Source organism: Panthera onca, chromosome D4 (assembly GCF_046562875.1).
Source record: "Panthera onca isolate mPanOnc1 chromosome D4, mPanOnc1 haplotype 2, whole genome shotgun sequence".
Taxonomy (NCBI): Eukaryota; Metazoa; Chordata; class Mammalia; order Carnivora; family Felidae; genus Panthera; species Panthera onca.
In genome coordinates this window covers 71,367,864-71,382,176 of record NC_138351.1, presented here as the reverse complement: position 1 = coordinate 71,382,176, position 14,313 = coordinate 71,367,864, and the positions used below count along the sequence as shown (strand labels likewise).

Here is a 14,313-nt window from a genome sequence, read left to right as displayed (position 1 = left end):
TGTCCTATTTAACCAACCCATCACGAAAGCTTATTTGAGTAAAATGTACAACCCAAAAGGATTATACATTCCATGAAATTCTATCTGCCCCAAGTTCTGCTGATACTCAAAATTATGGCCTTACCAAAAAAAAAAAAAAAAAAAAAAAAAAGTTTGGGACGTAAACAAATACAAATCTCAACCCAACCTAGGGAAATGCTCACTCGCTAAATCCTCCCTGCTAACAGCCAGAGAAGTATTTCAACCACTGCTGGCTTGTCACTCTCAAGAGATTTTGGCAAAAAGAAAAGCATCCAAATTTGAATAGAGAAAATAAATCTCCAAGTTTTGTTTTCATTTCTGAGGACAAATATCAAAATACATTCAAAGGCACCCCAGGATATCTTTCTTCGTCCACCCCGGCAGATCCAGCATACAAGAAATCCCTGACAAGAAGAGCTAACAGGAAGACGGCCTCCAGGAGGCATCTAGGAAGCCTAGGTACCTTGAGTTAAGCTAAGCAAACCTTCCAGGTCTGCAGTCAAGTGCAAACCACTCAGCTTTAACCAGGACTGTTGGAGGAGCGGGGGAAGGGGGTAGGTGGCGGCTAGGGGAGGTAGAGTCTTCATTATTACTAGTAAACAACAATACAAAACAATATGCCAAGGAAAGTTGAGACCTTGATATTTTTTTCTCTCTCACAATATTAACTTACAGTTTAGCAACAGTTAGGGTGGAGGAGGAAATCCCTATGTTCACACCCACCCCCCTCAAATGTCTTTTTTTTTCCCCTTCAGAGGGCTGTGTACAATGCATTTTAAAAAATCCATTGTTGGGGCCAGAGAGACTGAGATGTTTTTTCTCCCGGCTAATAATGGATTCAATTGCCTCGAAGTGAATGAACTCCTGGGTAGGAAATACCAAGCAGACAAACAGGAATAGAGTAAGTAATGCACCATCCAGATGATACGTGTTAGATCTACTTTTGAGAACACTTAAAGGGCACCCTCTAATAGAAAAACACTTCATTCAGCAAAACTATTTAGTTTTATTTTAATTTTAAAAAGTTTTCTCAGTTATTACTAGAAAGATGAGGGTGTTTCAATACTTCCGATTAAAGTAATCTAAATATGAAATCTTTGACAGAACCGCCATGATAGCACTATCTACACGGGCAAAGTCGTGGAGACCTACAGTTACCACTGGAACCTGGCTTCCTACTCTCTCTAATCTGAGAAAGAGAATTCTCTTGTCAGTTAGATGAAGGTTATCTACTAACAGTCATTATCCTTCCTCATTCTATATCTTCCCGCTGATAAGAAAGCCAGGCCATATTGACTTTTAGGATCAACTATCTGATAAAAACAAATGAAGAGCTTTTTCTCTATTGGATGATGAGGGTCTCCAAAATCCGTCACTGTATAGCTAAAACTACAATGCTAACCATGTTCCGGGCTCTCCGTTAAGCTCCCTACCTACATTTTCTTATTCAATCCCCTCAAGAACTCTAGGAAGAAAGTACTCTTATCCCCATTTTACATATGAGGAAACTGCTGCTTACAAAGATCCAATAACTCATCCAAGGCAACACGGATAACAAGTGAAAAAGCCAGGATTTGAGCTTGGGCTACCTACCTCCTCTGGAATCCGTGCTGTAAAGTATACTCTCTCCCACCCATCAGTTTTGCAAATCCACACCCATGCTCTTGTGACACATCTTGAACAGTTATCTCATATTCTACACTTTTTGCACTGTGATTTACTCTTTCCCGTCTGTGCTTTGACACTCGCTAGAGATAGTGAACCCCCTCAATGTAGGGATTGGGGAGTTTCTTTGATCCCAGGACCTCACAGATGGGTCATATCTCTCAAAAACAATGGTGAGACAAAACATGGAAGCATCCCAGTTTCCACCGAGGGGTAAATGGATAAACAAAACGTGGCAGATACATGCAAAGGAGTATCACTTATGAATATTAATAAAGGAAAAAAGTTCTGGGGCACCTGGGTGGCTCAGTTGGTTAAGCATCTGACTCTTGGTTTCAGCTCAAGTCACGATCTCACGGTTTGTGGGTTCGACCCACACGTCAGGATCTGCGCCGTCAGCCTGGGATTCTCTCTCTGCCTCTCTCTCTGCCCCTCCCCTGCCCTCTCTCTCTCTCTCTCAAAATAAATAAATAAATAAACTTAAAACAAAAAGGAAAGAAGTTCTGAGACATGTTACAATAATGGATGAACCTTGAAGACATGATACTAAGTGAAACAGCTAGTCAAAAAAAAAAGACAAATACCGAACGATTCCACTTACATGCGGTATCTAGAATAGTCAAACTAATAGAGCCAAAATGTTGAACAGTGGTTGCCAAGTGCTGGAAAGGGAGAAAAAATGGAGAGTTAGTGTTTAATGAGCAAAGAGTTTCAATTTTGCAAGATGAAAATGTTCCGTGGGTGGTGATATCACCACAGTGTGAAGGTACTCATTGCCACTAAATTGCACATTTAAAAAATGGTTAAGAGGATAAGTTTTATGTTATATGCATTTTACCACAGTTAACATTAAAAGCAAACAAACCGGGGCAAGAAGAAGGAGCGTCCAGCACAGAACTGCCTCGACACGTTTGTTGGGGCTGGAAGTCAGCTGCCTTCTCTGCATCAGGGAGCTGTCCCTCCACCAGGAAGTCATCCCGCCGGCGTGGCCCTGAAGTCCACTGACAAGGGTGAGCCGTTCAGGGTTGCCACCACTGTTTTCCACAGCCTTGCAACCACAGGTCACTCTCAGAACATGCCCTTTCTTTCTTTCTTTTTTTTTTTTAATTTTTGTTAACGTTTATTCATTTTTGAGAGACAGAGAAAGACAGAGGGTGAGTAGGGGAAGGGCAGAGAGAGGCAGAGACACAGAATTTGAAGCAGGCTCCAGGCTCTGAGCTGTCAGCACAGAGCCCAATGTGGGGCTTGAACCCACAAACTGGGAGATCATGACCTGAGCCGAATGCTTAACCGACGGAGCCACACAGGCGCCCAGAACATGGCGCCTTTCTGACAACCATCAAACTCTAAGAAGGAGTGTCTCTGAGACCTTGCTAGGCACCTCTTCCTGTCTCAGAGGCTGGGCCTCTGTTGGGCCCAGATATCTGGAGCTCTGAATGCCAGAGGCAAGTCTGGGCATCTGTCATCTCCCTTGTCATGGAGCCACTGTGGTAAAAATAAAAAGGGGAGAGGTAGTTTCCACCTTGGAAATATGATGAGCCAGACTTACTTTGCAAAGGAAACAATACTGAGACACGTGACAGCTCGGGATTCCTATGATGACAGAGGTGTGGCACTTAAGGAGCTGCCCTCATCCCAGGGACAGAGAGCTGTCTGGACACAGCTCGGCTCATGTCCTTCTCTTGAAATCGCAGTTCACCACCCAGGCTTGTCCCACTGGGTGCTTTTTGAGAGAATGGACCACTTAGACCCATAAACACTCTCTGAGCCAGTTCACTATTGGGTGTTTAGGGCCTCTGTGTTCAAGACCTAGGCTGGTCTCAGAGGTCAGACAAGACCCGGAACTTCCCCCAAGGAAAGTGAACACATCCACTGCTGGACGATTCAACTTTAATTTTCTCCTTTGGCATTCAAAAATAGTTTCTCATGAACTTTTTATGAAGGGTGACAAATCCATTTTTTATTTCCGTCCTTTGGATTTATCTTTTTACTATTTTTTAATTAGGCTTTTATTTAATTCCAGTGTGTTAGCATCCAGTGTTAATATTAGTTTCAGGGGTGCCTGGGTGGCTAAGTGGGTTCAGTGTCCAACTTCAGCTCAGGTCATGATCTCACAGTTGGTGGGTTCGAGCCCTTCGTCGGGCTCCGTGCTGACAGCTCAGAGCCTGGAGCCTGCTTTGGATTCTGTGTCTCCCTCTCTCTCTCTGCCCCTCTCCTGCTAGCGCTCTCTCTATCTCACACACAGAAATAAACATTGAATTTTTTTTTTTTTTTTTTAGTATTAGTTTCAGGTGTACAATAGAGTGATTCAACACTTCCATACATCACCCAATGCTCATCCCAAGTGCTTTCCTTAATCCCCATCGCCTATTTCACCCATCCCCCCACCCACCTCCACTCTGGTGACCATCGGTTTGTTCTCTAGAGTTCTTTTTGCAATTTTCTAACGAGCCGAAATTTATACAAAGGAAATAAAATTTCTGCGTTGATGATTGTGGTAAAATATATATAACATAAAATGTGCCATCTTTTTAAAAAAATTTTTTTTAATGTTTTTTATTTATTTTTGAGACAGAGAGAGACAGAGCATGAACGGGGGAGGGGCAGAGAGAGAGGGAGACACAGAATCGGAAGCAGGCTCCAGGCTCTGAGCCATCAGCCCAGAGCCCGACGCGGGGCTCGAACTCACGGACCGCGAGATCGTGACCTGAGCCGAAGTCGGACGCTTAGCCAACTGAGCCACCCAGGCGCCCCTAAAATGTGCCATCTTAACTGCTTCACACCCCTTTCTTGTGCAGCCATCTCCGCCTTCCATCCACAGAACTCTCCTCCTCTTGCAAAACTGAAACTCTGCCTATTAAACACTAACTCCTCATTCTTCCCTCCCACCAGCGCCTGGCAACCACCATTCTACTCCACGAACATTTTTGAGACCTTAATCAATGTCTTCTCTTTTTACTTCCTCCCCTCCTTAGGCAGGCAGCCAGACTTTTCACGTAAATGCTTGCTTTGGGGATCTGGTGTGAAGGAGTCAAAGTTCTTCCTGGCTTTTGTAAAAAGTAAGCCATCAACAAGATTATGCAAGGCATTTTGGAAAGGGAAGGGTCCTCTCTCCCTCCACCTCTGGGTGTTTTCCTCGGCTCCCTGGAATTTCTTAGGGGAACTGGCAAGGTTTCAGAGAGCAGACTCCGGGCTCCAGGTACACAGACTGGTCAAGGATTCCTGTGGGCCCTCCGCACCTGCCCAGACTAGCAGAGAGCCTCAGACTTGGCCATGTGGACAGAAACAGTCGAAAGCAATGTAGACACGTCCCTGGAAATCACAGCTGAAACCAGTGTGGGCAGGTGTTGGGATGGCCTCCTTCCCACAACCTAGCGCCTTCTAAAGCCTTAAACCTTGGATACAATCACAAGGTGGGCATGTCCCCCAAATAACTGAGGTTATATTTTCTGTTAGCTGGACAGGTTGAGGACTTGGAGACAAAATTAAGTTAATTCATGTAAATTTTAAAATGCTTTTTTTTTTTTTTTTTTGCAAGCCTTTATTTATAGACTGAGATTCAGAACTTTAACCTCAGTAAAAGAAGAGGGCTAGCTGAGCTTGTATTAAGCACTAAGAGGGCAGAATAAAGAGGGTAATGATTAAGAGACTGTCTATAAACGCCAGACCATAGGGATTCAAATCTAGCTTTGCCACCAGTGATGCGCTCTTGTTCTGTGTCTCTGTTTCTTCATCTGTAACAAAGCAAAATAATAACGGTGCCTTCCCCAACAGGATGTTATGAGGGTCAAAGATGACAACACATACGTGGCACTTGAAAGAGGGCCCGACTTTCAACAAATATTCATTATCAGAAGCAACTGAAATCTACTTTGCGCTCAGAGTATCTGCTCTTACAGGAGACCCAACTCACTGAAGAAAAACAAAAATTTGAACTCTTTCAAAGTTATGCTCTTCAAAAAGAAGCTTGATCATAATTTGCGGGTGAAAACAGACCCGTGTTAAAGGTTCAAGGTTTTATTCAACTGTACATATACTGTATTATGTGTTCCTCCGATCGTAGAAAGTCTGTCCTTGGTTTGGATCCATTCTTCATAAAGCCCCAGCAATTGTTACTTTGTATTTGCCCGAGTATTTGCAGTAGTCAACTGTGTGATGATTTTTGCTAGCATTTTTCCAGGCCAATTTTGAAAGGTATCGTTTGTGGCAGAAAGAGTTCAGTGGAACTTGCGAGAGATGGCACATATTATCAAGCCCAAGAGGACCCTTGAGGAGTTGGGGAGATGTGATGAGGGTGAGAACATCTAGAAGGTGTAAGCTGGAGGGCAAAGTGGTAGGTATCTCAGGGGACAGAGGCCTCTAAGGTTTTCTTCCTCTCATTTATATACCTTTAAGAGTGATGTTAAAGACAAAAATTAGTCCTCTTACGATTTCCCAATTATTTTCTCAAAACGATGGCTAGGAATCAATTACCAGGTGTCAAATCCCCCCTTTTTGTGACAAAACTGATAATCCTCCATAGGAACTGCTCTCATGTTCTGACTCCCACTATTTCCTGGAACCCCCACCTTCCAGTTTAAAGCCCTCTGGAGCAGATCAGCTGGTCTGCTGGAAAAACACAGCCCTGGGAAGATACACTCCACGCTGGCCAGAGGCCCAGCACTCTGGCTTCTGCCCTGGCCTCTGGATCTCAGTGCTGGGGCTGGATGTTCTGCCTAGTCCACCAGCCACTCCCCACAGCCTCCTCCACTTTTATGGCCCCACCTTTTGTTTGCAAGGAATAATAAAGGGTATGAAAAGAGGGTACCCAGAAGTCTCAAAGAGGTTTTCTTTTCCTTGGAATGCCTTCATTATAAATCCAGGTTGGTTCTAAAGCTTATCTAGAACAATCTACTTCGTGGATAATGTGCCCGGGTGGCTCAGTCAGTTAAGCATCTGATTCTTGGTTTAGGCTCAGTTCATGATCTCAAGGTTCATGAGTTTGAGCCCCATGTGGGGCTCTGCGCTGTCAGCGGGGAGCCTGCTTGGGACCCTGTCTCTCCCCCTCTCTCTCTGCCCCTCCCCTGCTCACTCCCTCTCTCTCAAAATAAATAAGCTAAGAAAAAAAAGTACTGGAAAATGAATTTTATAATACCAACAACGAAAGAAAGCTGGAAAACACAATAGAACCTACAAAGAACTCTGTCTTCAAATTCAAAGTAAGTTGAATCAGAACAAAACAAGAAAGTAGGCGGAGACGTTTGTAGCAATCCTCTCAAGAGCAATCCTCTTCAAACTGAGGATGAATGACAGGGATTCTTTCCTGGATATAATTTCACTTCAAAACTTTCTTCCCCCGTAATATACATTGGGCGTGCTGGTTTCACTTCCCAGTTGTGATTCTGGTGGATTTTCAGCTTACAGAAGGAAGGAAGACAGAGAGAAAAGGCAGGAGGGAGACAGAGTGGCTGGAGGGGAGAGAGTTCCAGAGGTTCTGGGCCAGAATCTAAAGGGAGAGAGAAGGGAGAAGGGACAGAGGATAGATGTTTAGCAGCGGAAGTGCCTGCAGCGTGGTGGAGCTGAGCCAGAAAAGAGGCAGAGCCACAGATCCCAGGAGACAGAGCGGAAAGGCCTAGGGAGGGAGTCCTTCATTTTTCCCCTTTCCTCCCCCAGCCTCCAGGTGGCATAGCTGACCCAACACAGTTTGCTTGGGAGCTGAAAAATAGGGCAGAGGCCTGGGCAAGTGAAACTAAAACACAAAAGGCACTGTTGCCAGGCAGGATGGCAAGGGGGTGGGGGGCCAGGGACCCAGTGGGGGGCAATCAGTACAGGGCTCTCGGATGTATTTCCACTGCTTCCTGGGTACCTTAGCCAGATGCTCTCAAAACTCTAATGGAAATCTTTTCATGTTGCAATCTAAACTCTTTGTCACTTTTCAGGTCCCAATATAAAGAATCACATCTGCATAGCACACTGCAATTTGTATCCTCTCATTTAAGATATGCTTGCTAAAGAGCTACGTGCATCTGAAGCTACGGAAACACATCTACAGGGTGTGAATTCTAGACAGACAACGAGATCAGGGGTACCTCAACGTCAGCACTCTGGATATTCTGGGGAGGGTAATTCTTCATGGTGGGCCGCTGTCCAGTGCATTGTAGGGTGTTTATCCCACTAGATTCTAGGAGCATCCTCCCCTCTCGCGGACCAAACTCTCAGGTTGAATCTGCTGATTCCAGTCTGGAAGCTTGGCTACTTTGCATAGGGTTGACTGCCAAACCTTCCTCCGCCAAATGGGGTAAGAGAGCTTCTCACACTATAACGTGCATACAGATTCTCGGGGATTTTGTTAAAATGCAGAATCTGATTCGGTAGGTCTGGGACGGGGCTCAGGATTCTCTCGTTTCAACAAGCTCCTGAGCAATGGCAATGCCACAGGTCCCCAGACCACACTTCGAACAGCAAGGCCCCCAGAGCACTGGTTAAGTAACGGGAGGGAGCTGAGTGGGAGAAACAGGAGGACATCACGCAGCTGTGGGGCCCTTGGCTGGTTCCATAACTGCCAAGTGCATCAGTATCCTCGTTTGAAAAATGGTGGCGATTGTAAGGAACAAGTAAGAGAGTGGAGATAAAGCAACCTGTTTAGCATCTGACACTCAAAAAATGTTAATTCCCTTCCCCTTCCCTCTTAGCTCCTCCCAGCACCCCCAGCCTAGAAACCTCAAGATCAAGGTGTCCCTGGGGATTACAGGGACTTCCCTAGAAAACTAAATCCCATTCTCATTGATGCTCCCAGAGGGAGGGGCTTCTTCCCTTTTCATTCTTCTATTTTATACCCTCCATGCTGGTTATACTATAACATCTGTCATCCTTGGGAGGCTGTGAATTGTTTTGGTAATGAAGCACATGATGAAAAGAATATTTTAAAACAATGTACACATTGTGATTTCATGCAAAAGCAACGCCTCCCACACTTGGGGCCCATCTCTGTGCTGCATTTTAACACTGATTTGAACTTTTCTCTAAAGGAAAAATCATCCCCAAACAGGGATAATGACAAGCACCTTGGATATGATCTAAGTTGCCTATACAGTTTGATGGCTTTCCTCCCCAAATGAATGGATTCTGTTCATCTGGGATTGTGTCAGAGGAGAATGCCTGCTATCCTTTGCAAAGATAAAATGTTCGAATGCAAAATACTAATTTGCCAGGCTAAATACAGCCTTGGAATCACACAGCACATGGCACATGGACCTTGATTTTAATACACATACAGAGAGAGCTTTTGAATTCAGAGTTGTGAAGTACTTGGATTTTCTAGAAAATTAAGATTTATTCCTTTGGGAAAATCACTCCCCCGGCCCCTTTCATAAAGAGGGCTCAACAATGGGTTTCTTTCTCTGTTTGTAGGGTGTATCACAAAACTTACATCAGGCACCGCACCAAAGTGTTTCTGCTGAGCAAATGATGTCATGATAATGTAAGCCAATCCGGTCAGGGAGAGGGACTGAAAGCAGTCAGTTAACCGCCTACAGGAAAGTGTGGTTTGGCCTTTCTAGAACCTTCTACACACACTTCACCCAGGTGTGGGGCTTGGGTAGGCCCCCAGAGATCTGCATTTGAGGCAGTTAACTGGGTGGAAGGAAAGGCAGGTCAGTGTCCCTGCCTCTCCCCTGCCCAGGGCTGGGCTTTCCCCGGATCTGCAGGGCTGGTTTCTGCTACAGGACAGTGGCTCAGTCCTGGCCTCACGGTTCACTATAGACACGCTGTGAAGATCATGGCCCACAGACAGGATGGCCACCTAGGGAACCCTTCTCTTCACAGTGCTCGGTGTGATGTCAGTGGTAGCCCCCCACCCCACACCCCTCTGACAAAAGACTATAAACCTGGAAGGCCTGGCAAATGTCTCCTCGAAACTTGACAAACCCCAGGGCACGCAAAGCACCAGGCAGAAACCTCCAGAGGGTGGGCCTCTTCTGACAACCCAGGAAAAACTGCTCCAACATCACAGTTTATCCTTGTCCTGCACCGTAATAACCCTCCTCAAGGCCTCCTCACTAACGCATGTGGGAAGGAATAACATACAACCTTTTGTAGTTCAAAGAGAGGTTAATGCTTCTGGACTGGCATTTTTTTAATCTTTATATATGGACTCGATTTCTCGTCCATCCTATAAAGGAGATCAGGGGTTTAGGGGCCCTACAGGGCAGAAAGCTCAAGCAGAAGCCACAGACCTTTTTGAAGTAGTTCCAGGATCACCTCTGGGTTGGAGCAGTGAAATCAGTCAAGACCTGAGGCAGGCAGGTCAGTGTATCTGCTTATTTAAGAATTTCACTGGGGGTGTGCCTGGGTGGCTCAGTTGGTTAAGCATCTGACTTCGGCTCAGGTCATGATCTCGCGGTTCATGAGTTCGAGCCCGGTGCTGGGCTCTGTGCTGACAGCTCAGAGCCTGGAGCCTGCTTCGGATTCTGTCTCTCTCTCTCTCTCTCTCTCTCTCTCTCTCTGCCCCTCCCCCACTCATGCTCTGTCTGTCTGTCTCTCAAAGATAAACATTAAAAAATATTAAAAAAAAAAAAAAAAAGAACTTCACTGGATACCTGGGCCAGGGCACATTCCCCTCTCTCCTAAGTTACTACTCTTGTGGGGTGCTGGGGAGGTATCTGTATCCTCTGCAGGCTTGTGTCCCAATGCAATCAATTCTCAGGCTTTATTTGGCATCCCAGAAGAGTTGGTTTAAAAGGCAGCATCCAGAAAAAAATAAACAAAAGGCTGTATCCAGGCCCCTCTTAAGTGGGTGATCCTGTCTGTGCCAGAGCCCAGGAATCCCTACATAGACACTAGTATGACTAGACTGCACGTCCAGATATGCTGCCCAAGTGAACAGGGCAGATTCCCAGGAAATTGGGTCTTCAGTGTAGGACTAGATACACCAGCGGGTCAGTGGACATGAGTTGGACAGTCCCCCTTTTGTGGGACATTTTAAGGGGGGGATTTCCCTCCCGCAGACAATGACTAAAAAGAAAACTTCACGGAGGCATTGCAAACAGGGTCAGGAGCTACAATGTTCCGCTTTTTAAATCATATTGCTTGTGAATCCCCAGCTACTTTTTCTAACCGCCTCACTTCCTTAAAGGTACAGGCTCGTGCTAGTCCAGACCCCAGTCCTCGCTGGCACAGAGGATTGATTCGGTGGAGAGCTTTGGGCCGAGGCTGGAGGCTGGTGTGTATAAAAGAATGGTTTGTAACACTTAGGACTTTATTCAAAGTAATGTGCTACTTAATAATTCATCCAACCTGCAAAATCTATGGCAAATCTGTGAAATTAAATGGTAAAACATAAAAGGATTGGATTAACGAGGCTTCTCAGGCTCTTCTGAAAACCGTTTTCATTTTAATCCTGGCTGCACATCCTTACTTAATATATTAATCCCTGTTCCCATCTTAGTGACAGAGTAAACTCATTAGAGCCGGCAAAGAATCTTGCACGAGTTTCGGAAGGGAGGTCCCACTGACATCCATCACACTACGGGTCACTGAGTGAGCTTAAAGCCCAGGATAAGGGTCCTGAAAATTTGGGTCCGTTTGCCCGATGAGGAACAATTTCTGACTCACTCAAAGCATAAAGAGGAAGCAAGCAAAGAAAAATGGAAGAAGCCGTGCTAATGCAAGTGTTGTGGGGGCAATGGGAGAAGAAGGATGTCAGCCAGACTCCCCCAAGTCCAAAGGGGGCTGGCCAGTGAAGGTGACGTTAGGTTTGCAGAATCTCTGTGCTCAACCCTTTTCCATCTGATCAGTGTGAAGGATCACACAATTGACCTGCCACAAATTGCTGGAATTTTAAAAATTAACTTTAAAAACCATTTATGTGCATCTACCATAGACATGAAAAGAGATTTTAGGGTACCTGGCTGACTCGGTCAGCAGAGCATGAGATTCTTGATCTCAGGGTTGTGAGTTCAAGCTCCATGTTGGGTGTAGAGATTATTTTTTTTTTTTAAAAATTTAATGTTTATGTTTATGTTTATAAACATAAAATATAACAAAAATATAAACATATAAAAAATGTTCATTTTTGAGAGAGAGAGAGAGAGAGAGACAGAGAATGAGCAAGGGAGGGTCAGAGAGGGAAGGAGACACAGAATCCGAAACAGGCTCCAGGCTCTGAGGTGTCAGCAGAGAACCCGACGCGGGGCTCGAACTCATGAACCCTGAGATCATGACCTGAGCTGAAGTCGGACGCTTAACCGACTGAGCCACCCAGGTGCCCAGGGTGTAGAGATTACTTACATAAATAAATATATCTTAAGAAAAAAAGATGAAAAGAGATTTTAACTTAAGAAATACAATACATGCAAGGTGCTTCCATATATCTCATTGAACACAAGTTTTCAAATAGGCAGGTTTTGGTATTCCCATTTTTATAGGTGAGGGAACTGAGATTCCATTTTAAGTGGCGTGCCCAAGATCTTGCAGAGAACTTGGCCCGGGCGTTACTGTGTTTTGGCCCCGCCATGGTTCTGGATAACTTGGGCATCACACTATCTGCAGACCTCTGCTCACTCAGGCTGCTCCAGTCAAGCAGCAAAACCCACCAGAAAAGTCCTGCCCACCCCTAAGGAAGCAAAAGGTCAAAGGACAATGACATTCTTCACAGTGTCCTGCAGCTCCCCCGACTTCCCTGGCATTCACCCCATGACCCCCTCAACCAGGACACATATCTCCAAGACTTAAAGGATGAAACAAAAACACCCAACTCCTCAAACCCACTTGAGGGAAGCTCCTTCATCTCACCTCCCATCCCTGGGAAAAATGAGCAGCATTCCGCCTCCACAGGCCACCTTCTCCAGCTGCATGGCACATTTGGTCACCCTGAGACCCCAACCAAGAGGGGAGCAATGTCAGTTACACATCCCTTGCTTCCACTTGACTGTACCCCCCAAGGCCTGGTAGAACTGGTGTGCCTGGATTTCAGAGACAGATACCAAAGGGGAAAGAGGTAGACGGGCCCAAGGATGCCCTCAGGCCCTTCCCCCATGCTGTCTGTCCTCTCTTGCACCTCCCCAATCTCAGAATTCACTTCAACAGGTAAAGAGAACCCTGGAGAAAGTGCATCTTGCTGTACGGTAGGCGATGGAAAAGTCATGATGAATTCATTTCTCTGGCGCTCAACCTTCCAGAGAGTGGGGCAAAGAACAGAAATGATATTTGTACTGGGATTTATTTTCTCAAAAGCCGGTCTCCAGAGGCCGTCCTGGAGTGGATTCCACAATTACACTTGTGCGCTCCTACACACCTTTATTTTTATCTGTGTTGACATCACGCAGAGACTACAAAGTCCTAAATTGTCAATGGACAGACAACAATACAGTGACCACAGTAAACTCACCAAGGCAAAGCCAAGCAAGGTAGCCATTCATTTTACCCCTTAGATACACACTTGTATCACCAACAGTTGAAACGTATTTTTAAAACTCAGGTTTAAACTTATATTACTTAATGTAATTCATTTCTTAAGTGTTCTAGTTAATCAAGTGCTAGTGACAATCACATATCCAAACTCTATAATTTTCTCTTTGAGCAAAATAGTGGATTTCATATTGAAATAGAGATGATTTTGACTCTCCTGTAATAATATATTCCTGATAAACATGTTCGAAGGGCAAAGGTCCAAAACTTGAATGGTGGTCTTTTTTTTTTTTTTTTCCAATTTTTAATTAATTTTTTTGAGGGAGAGCTCAAGCGGGGTAGGGGCAGAGAGAGAGGGGACAGAGGATCCGAAGTAGGCTCTGCACTGATGGCCGAGAGTCCCATGTGGGGCTCCAACTCACAGACGGCGAAATCATGACCTGAGCTGAAGTTGGAGCTCAACCGATGGGGTCACCCAGGTATGCCTCCTTTTTTTTTTTTTAAGTAACAGTGGACTTATATGTTCTTAGAAGGGGATTTCCTTACAAAGAGCATGGATCTCATCATGGATCATGGAGGCATTGCCACCCTCATGCCCAAGCCACTCAACGTGCTAATGGGTAAGGTGGGTGCCAGTGAGGAGACCCCTCACTTAAGCTTTTTTAGCTTCATAGAAAATCTATCCATGGGTGTAGAGTTTACACAGTATAAAGAAAATGATGATGTTTTCCAGCAAAACTTACTAAAATTGTTGAACTTAAAGTTGTTTCGTAAGTTTTTCGGTAAAATTTACTAAAATTATTGATAAGTGCATTAATTAATTTGTTCAAATTTCCAATAGGTAGTACAGAATCCCTGATCAATCATCTAAGCAAATGATGACTCAAGATCATTTCTCAAGATCAAAGAACAGCCATTTTAGAGGCTAAGTCAAGATTGATCATCAATTCTACCAGCTTTAAGAAATGTATAAAATTAAAGAATAGAGCTAAACATCACCCTTTTGGTCTTTAGAAGTAAATTTCAACATGCCGCTGTTTCACCTGTTTCAATTATTAAAACTCAACACAACTTCCATGCAAACTCAATTTCATTTTTATTTGAAACATTTGTCACTATCTTAATAAATAGAGACTTGTAGGGGCGCCTGGGTGGCTCAGTGGGTTGAGAGCCAACTTCGGCTCAGGTCATGATCTTGCGGTTCATGAGTTCGAGCCCGGTGCTGGGCTCTGTGCTGACAGC

At 44.8% G+C, this 14,313-nt stretch overlaps 1 protein-coding gene across 11 annotated transcripts in view; it reads right to left on the bottom strand.

Moving 5' to 3' along the window:
- The window catches only part of PALM2AKAP2 (PALM2 and AKAP2 fusion), a 480,648-nt gene that overhangs the window by 87,443 nt on the left and 378,892 nt on the right, over nucleotides 1-14,313 (bottom strand). The gene's annotated exons all lie outside the window — the stretch shown is intronic.